This window comes from Myotis brandtii, unplaced genomic scaffold, assembly GCF_000412655.1.
Source record: "Myotis brandtii unplaced genomic scaffold, ASM41265v1 scaffold56, whole genome shotgun sequence".
NCBI classification, from domain to species: Eukaryota; Metazoa; Chordata; class Mammalia; order Chiroptera; family Vespertilionidae; genus Myotis; species Myotis brandtii.
In genome coordinates, this window is record NW_005370080.1 from 193,555 (window position 1) to 200,809 (window position 7,255).

General features: G+C 41.6%; 1 pseudogene; it reads left to right on the forward strand.

The window, feature by feature from the left end:
• LOC102242494 overlaps positions 1-7,255 on the forward strand; it is a 122,482-nt pseudogene that overhangs the window by 108,720 nt on the left and 6,507 nt on the right.

The window sequence follows — 7,255 nt, forward strand, 5'->3', positions numbered from 1 at the left end:
AGTGGTACATTTACACAATGAAATACTACTTGGTGGTAAAAAAGAAGGAAATCTTACCTTTTTCAACAGCATGGAGGACCTGTAGAGTATTATGCTAAGTGAAGTAAGCCAGTCAGGGAAAGACAAGTACCACATTATTTCACTTATGTGGCATCTAATGAACAAAATTACCAGAAGGGAAGGGGTTGGGGGATGAGAAAAGAGGGTAGAGAGGAGATAAATGATGATGGAAGGAGATGTGACTTTGGGTAGTGAACACACAATACAATATACAGATAATGTATTATACAATTATAGACTTGAAATCTATATATTTTTATTAACCAATGTCATCACAATAAATTCAATAAAAATTTAAACAATACATAACTGTATATAATATGTGATTTTTAAAAAATCTTTATTGTTGAGAGTATTACAGATATCCCCCTTTTTCCTCCCATTGCTCCCCTACACCCAGTTCTTGCCCCACCTCAGGCCTTCACTACCCTATTGTCTGTGTCCATAGGTAATGCGTATATGCATATAAGATCTTTAAGTAATCTCTCCCCACCCCCCTCCACCCCTCTTCCCTCTGAGATTAGTCAGTCTGTTCCATGTTCCCATGTCTCTGATTCTATTTTATTCATCAGTTTATTTTGTTCACTAGATTCCTTGTTCGTTTATTTTAATATTTAGATTCAATTGTTGATAGATATGTATTTATTGCCATTTTATTGTTCATATTTTCCTTCTTCTTCTTCTTTTTTTAAAAAAATATATTTTATTGATTTTTTTTCTTTTTTTTCTTTTTTTTTTACAGAGAGAAAGGGAGAGGGATAGAGAGTTAGAAACATCGAGCGACCAGCTGCCTCCTGCACACCCCCTATTGGGGATGTGCCCACAACCAAGGTACATGCCCTTGACCGGAATCGAACCTGGGACCTTTCAGTCCACAGGCCGACGCTCTATCCACTGAGCCAAACCGGGTAGGGCATCTTCTTTTTCTTCTTCTTCAAGAATACTCTCTCTCTCTAAAAAAAAAAAAAAGAGTACTCTTCAACATTTCATGTAATACTGGTTTGGTGGTGATGAACTCCTTTAGCTTTTTCTTGTCTGTGAAGCTCTTTGTCTAACCATCAATTCTAAAAGATAGTTTTGTTGGATAACGTAATCTTGGTTATAGGTCTTTGCTATTCATCACTTTGAATATTTGTTGCCACTCCCTTCTGACCTGTGAAGTTTCTGTTGAGAAATCAGTAGACAGTCTTATGGGAGCTCCCTTGTAGGCAACTAACTGCTTTTATCTTGCTATTTTTAAGATTCTCTCTTTGTCTTTAACCCTTGGCATTTAATTATGATGTGCCTTGGTATGGATCTCTTTGGGTTCTTCTTGTTTGGGACTCTGTGCTTCCTGGACATGTAAGTCTATTTCTTTCACCAGGTAGGAAAAGTTTTCAGTCATTATTTCTTCAAATAGGTTTTCAATATCTTGATCTCTCTCTTCTCCTTCTGGCTCCCCCTTAATGCAAATGTTGGTATGCTTGAAGTTGTCCAGAGGCTCCTTACACTAATCTTCATATTTTTGGATTATTATTATTTTTTGCTCTTCTGATTGGGTGTTTTTTTTGCTTCTTCATATTCCAAATTGTTGATTTGATTCTCAGAATCCTTAACTCTACTGTTGAATCCCTGTAAATTATTCTTTATTTCAGTTAGTGTATGCTTAACTTCAGACTGTTCCTTTTTCACCTTTGAAAATCTCACTAAGTCCTTTGAAGCTCTCATTAAGTCCCTTAAAGCTCTCGGTAAGATCTTTGAGCAATCTTATAACCATTGTTTTGAACTCTGTATCCAGTAGTTTGCTTGCTTCCATTTCTTTCATTTGTGACACATTTCTTTGTCTCTGTATTTTGGCTGTTTCTCTGTATTTGTTTCTATGTATTAGTAGAGCTGCTATGTCTCCTGGAGTTGGTAGAGTTGCCTTGTGTAATAGGTGTCCTGTAGGGCCCAGTGGCTCAGCCTCCCCAGTCACTTTACCTGAGCACTCTAGGTGTTGGCAGTGTGCACAGTCTTGTTGTAGTTGAGCCTTCATTGCTGTTAGAGTCACTGGGAGGAATTGACCTCCAGGCCAATTGGTTGTGAAGATCAGCTATGACTACAGTGGCAGAGTTGCTGTGGAGACACCCCTATGGAGCAGGACTTGCTTCAGTGGGGTTTTAGTACTCATTGAGCCTGCCGCTTGAGTGTGTCACTCATGAATGCATAGAATTGTAATCTGGTATGGTCTGAAGCTGTTCACTGAGTGCACTGGGGCCTCCTGGGTGGTGCAAAGTCAGACATTGCCTGGGGCCACCCAGCAGGAGCTACAGATAGCTGCTACTTGTATTGGGCTTGGAAGTGCCCAGGTGAGGCCCAGCTGTGAAGCAAGGCAGACTTGTGCTAGTGTGGGAAGGAGGGGGGAGCGGGCCTCTTATTGATAGGTATAGGGCATGCTGACATCAGCTGCTGCATATTTAGGAGATTTTAGGCAAGTCTGAAGCCTGAGCAGGGACAGGCCATTCATATGGAAAAGCTGCTGCAAAGAGCTTGGGTGGAGGCTGAAAATTGGATGGGTGGGGTCTCAGGGAATCATGTGGTATGTGATTTTTATTGGTGACAAAGTCATAGTTAATGCTCATACTACTGTGGTTTACTGCTTACATTTAAAATAGGAGAAAATGTTAAATTTCCATTAGAAGCTAGTGAGTATAAGAATAAATATTTTCCTTACAATATTTGAATCCCCGAATTCTTCCAATGGGTCCATGTGGGAAGAGGGAGTCCAAGGATCACAGGTTAAGAAACGTTGCTTTAGAAAATTGCAGACTCTTAGATTTGTAATCCCTATTTTGATAAAATATCTACTTCTTCTTTTGGTATTTCTTTAATTGAGGTTCTAAGAAAAGGGTCCTGAATGTGTAGGGATCCTGTTTGTCTTAGTACAGAGCTCTCAAGGTGTGACGCCAGCTTACCTGCAGCTTCAGTGTCAACATCAGTCAACATCAGCATCAGCATCAGCATCAGCATGAACTGGTTAGAAATTCAAATTCTTGCTCCCCACCCAAGACCTAATCAAGTAGAAGCTCTGCGGTGGGTGCTGCAGCCATCCAGGTGATGCTGATGCAGGCTCCAGTTGGAGCCCCAGTACCTTGGTAGCTGGGAAAAGGACAGCTCTGATGCAGAGTTGGTTCAGCTGTAAATTCTAATCATGCTATTCCCAAGCCTTGTTCTCTCCTGAGACGTCAGGTTATGATTGATGGCCGGATCTGTCAGATAGCAGCATTTAAATCAATGCTCATCTGTCTTGTGGTATCATTCAGCATTCAAATATCACCTACTCATTTGAGGACTTATATAAAGGAGGGAATTTTCAGTAGAAAACATTCTTATTTGAGGAATGAAATTCTTCACTAGTCTGAGCCTCAGTTTTATTATCTCTAAAATGAGAAATCTAGATTTTCTTTCTAGCTCCACAGTCTGTGCATCTGCACGAATGACTCAGAGCAGCTAGTGGCAAGTGGTATGATTTTCTGGGATTCCGAGTGGTCAGACTAAACAACTTTGTCAGGCAGAGTGCCTCAAGTTAGAAGTCCCCAGAAATTCTCCAGCTGGGGCAAAAACACAGTAATAAGAGAAAAGCAAACACATTTATTAACATGTGCATGCCACATGGACGCCTGGGAGCACCCAGTGGGGAGTTACTCAAAGTGGTGATCAGAACTTGGTTTCTATGCCATCTTAGGCTGAGAACTTGAGGACTTCTAGGTGGGAGAGACAAGTTATGGAAAGGTGACCAGGAAAAGTATGATACACAGGGTGGTTTAGTTAAGATTGTCATTCAGATTTAAGGAAATGTCTTCTCCATTGATAAGAATTGTTAAGAGTTCTCTTCTTTCTGGCATGGGAGAGTATGACATCTTTACAGATTTTCTTTATAAATGTAAATTTTTGGAAAATTGTGCATTTCTAGAGATTTTTCTGTCTGCTAGTGCCCAAAGACTTATGCTCAAAATAATCCAAATGCCAAGGAGACATATTTTAGAATGGTATATTCTGGTACCCCTCAATTTGTCCCCAATCATTGCTGTGACACCCCCACCCCCACCCCCAGTCCTGGTTGAGTGCATGCAATGAGTGCTTGAAAAACATGGAAGATTTAGGTAAGAATCAACTAAATTGCCCTAAAGATCCCAAACTGCCTCAAACCCAAGAAGTAACCTTGCCTTTGGGGGTGGCCTCAGCAGAACCGCCGGGCTCAGTGTTGCTGCTTCATCTGCGTCCTCACTATTGCGTTTCATATTCTTGGTGAGCAGTGCCATTTCTTTCTCATACATAAGTGTTTTTTTTTTTTTTCATCTCCTCACAACTTCATAAAGTAGGCATGCCCATTTTACTGCATTGTGGCATCCTTGGGAAATTAAACATTTGCCCAAATTCATAAATTGTTCAATGAAGAAATTAGGAAGAAAGCCCACTTGGCTAGTGCCAAACCACTCCCTCCTACCCCAAGTCCTTGTTTTGGGACTGGGAATAGGAAAGAGAAAAAATATACACAACAACCAAACTTTTGAAAAATGAGGCATGCCTTGGAGTTTCTGCTGTGAGTGGTCACAGCCCTGGGCAGTTTCTCTCTCCTGATATGATCAAATTTATTTTTAAACATGTTGAGTTGATTAAAGTGTCAGGTTGGGATGGAGTGGGCGAGCAGGCATAATAAGACCTGCTTGGATCCTATATTAATTTCCTGCTTATAGCTGTGGAAAATCCAACTGACCGTGTTTCTGGGGAAATTTAGAAGGCTACGGGTTATCCTTATCAAGGGGAATTGTGGCTTGGGTTGCATGGAAGGAAATTGATAGGAGGCTGAGGAACATTGTGGGCAAAGCTGGCTCTCCATGAGATTCCCATGAACAAATCCTCAGCATCATTACATGTATGCCTACAGGATAGCAATGCACTGTATGCTGTACTGATGGATTGCCTGTGTATTACTGTTAATTATTTAAAAATGACCATAACTACTATTAACATGTGACTGTGCCTCATTAGAATGTGTAATTGTGTCTGTCAGTAATGATATTGTTATGTGTCTTTTAACAGAATATGGGACATTAATTCTAGTCTCTCAGACTCTTCACTACCAATTCTCCAGGTAGAATCCTAAGCCCCAAGCAGCAGTCAATTCATCTATTCTTTTATGTCTGAGTGGGGTTGTACTTAAGCCATTTTAGGAAGATGGAAAATGGTTATCTTATGTATTAAACACACACACACACACACACACACACACACCCTCATCAGTCTAAAAAGTCTATAGCCATTCTTTGGCAATTTGCTATATAGCATTTTACAACTGACTCCCAAAAGGTTTCTGCCCAGCTCAAACCTAAATTCTTTTGATGTGCATTAAGCTGTTCTTTCTCTTCTCTTTCCCAGAGCACAGCTATTCTCAAACTATAATATTGCCCTTGTGGTATCTGGTTCCAGTTTCTTCTCAGGGTGGTACTCCCCAAAGAGGGCATTTAAAACTAAGGGGGGTTGTTCTGATTTGTTGCTTTTGTTGCTGCCACAGTATCAGGGGCACAATGGGCATTTCCTAGGCTGAGGCTGGAGCTGCTAACACTGCATAGTTCAGTCCCAGCCCACAACATGTTGGTCTGCTCCACACCCCAGTGTCGAGAAATACCTCTTTATGCTTCTCTGATGCTGGGCTGTGGGCACCTTGAGTCTTTTCAGTTCCCTAGAGCAGTTCAGCCTCCTTCCTAGAACTCCTCAGCTTTGTGGGCAAACACCAGACAGGGGAGATTCCTGCTCTTGCAGAAAGTGTTCCTGTTGTTTGCCAGGTGAGATTGGGGGTACGGGTCTCAGTTTTTTGTCCTAGGCCTTGAAATTACAGAGATCCTTAGAGGTAACCCCAGGCAAACATAAAAACTAGAAAACCCAACTCAACCGTATGTCCCGTGGCCCTGCCGGTGGAGCTTGTAACTAGTGACAAGATATCAGCACCCTGATTTTGTAAAATTGGGAAGTCAATAAAACCGAAGGCTCTTGCTCAGTTAACCTCTTTCCTCTTCCCAATGTCTGGTTCTGAGGAAGCCTTCCCTAACTAGGACTACCTACGTGAAGAAGACCATGCCGATTGGATCCAAGATGAACACGTGAGGGGAAGGCCCAGCCTATTACCTCTGACTTGTATGGCTCGGTTCAAACAAATAATCTGAACCACAGTCAGTTCACTTTTTGGAAATTTGTGCTGAGATTTTTCCAGTTGACCATGGGCCCTAGAACGAAAAGGTAATGGTGATGTAGACAGGGTCAGCATTCTGGATTAGGCTTCAGATGACCAAGCAGAGGAAACTTGTTTAGAGTGAAGAAAGGGGAACAGAAAAGCAGAGAGAAACAGAAAGAGACAGAGACCAGCTGAGAGGCTGAAGTGTGGCTTTCCTTTCCAGTTCCCAATCTGGGTCCCTGTGAGGACTAATTGTACCTTAGTTGAATTACATGAATGGCTGTCGCTGTTTTATTTTTACAGTACCCTGTCCTCCTTTCATTGGAGCCAACTTGAAGAATTTTGTTTGCAACCTCATGAAGTCTTATTGGAGACACTGCTGCAAAACATGGAGTGGATTTGTATTCATTTTTCATTACTTCTGAAAAATGTTGTTTGTGTTCCTGAGGATATTTTGGGGTTCCCCCTCCCTTTTTAATTGGAAGAGGGCAGCCTGAGAGGATGTATCAGAGAAAGATTATTTCTGGTGCTTCCTAAGATTTTTCTAGTTTTTATGCTTGCCTGGGGTTACCTCTAAGCATCCATATCTCCCACAATTTAAGATTTCCAGTTGCCTCCCTGAAGCAATATCTCCTGTCATCAGTGTTTTCTTTTCTTTAAAACAGAAAAACAAAACAACAGTGTTACTCTCGAGATTGGAAGAGCTGTTTCTAAAAAGGATCTTGGTCCCAGGTCTCCTTGATGCTATCTACACTAATAAAAGAGAAACATGGTAATTAGCGTACGACCGCTACCCTTTTCATTGGCTAATCAGCATATCCTTATGCAAATTAACTGTCAGCCAAGATGGCAGCCGGCAGCCATGCACTGAAGCAAGCAGGGAGGCTTGCTTGCTCCAGTGACTGCGGACTCCAACGTTCCTGCCTAACTTGCCGGCCTCTCAGCTGCAACTCTAAGCAACTATGCACTATGTTTCAAATAAGAAGCTAAACAAAACCCCAGAAA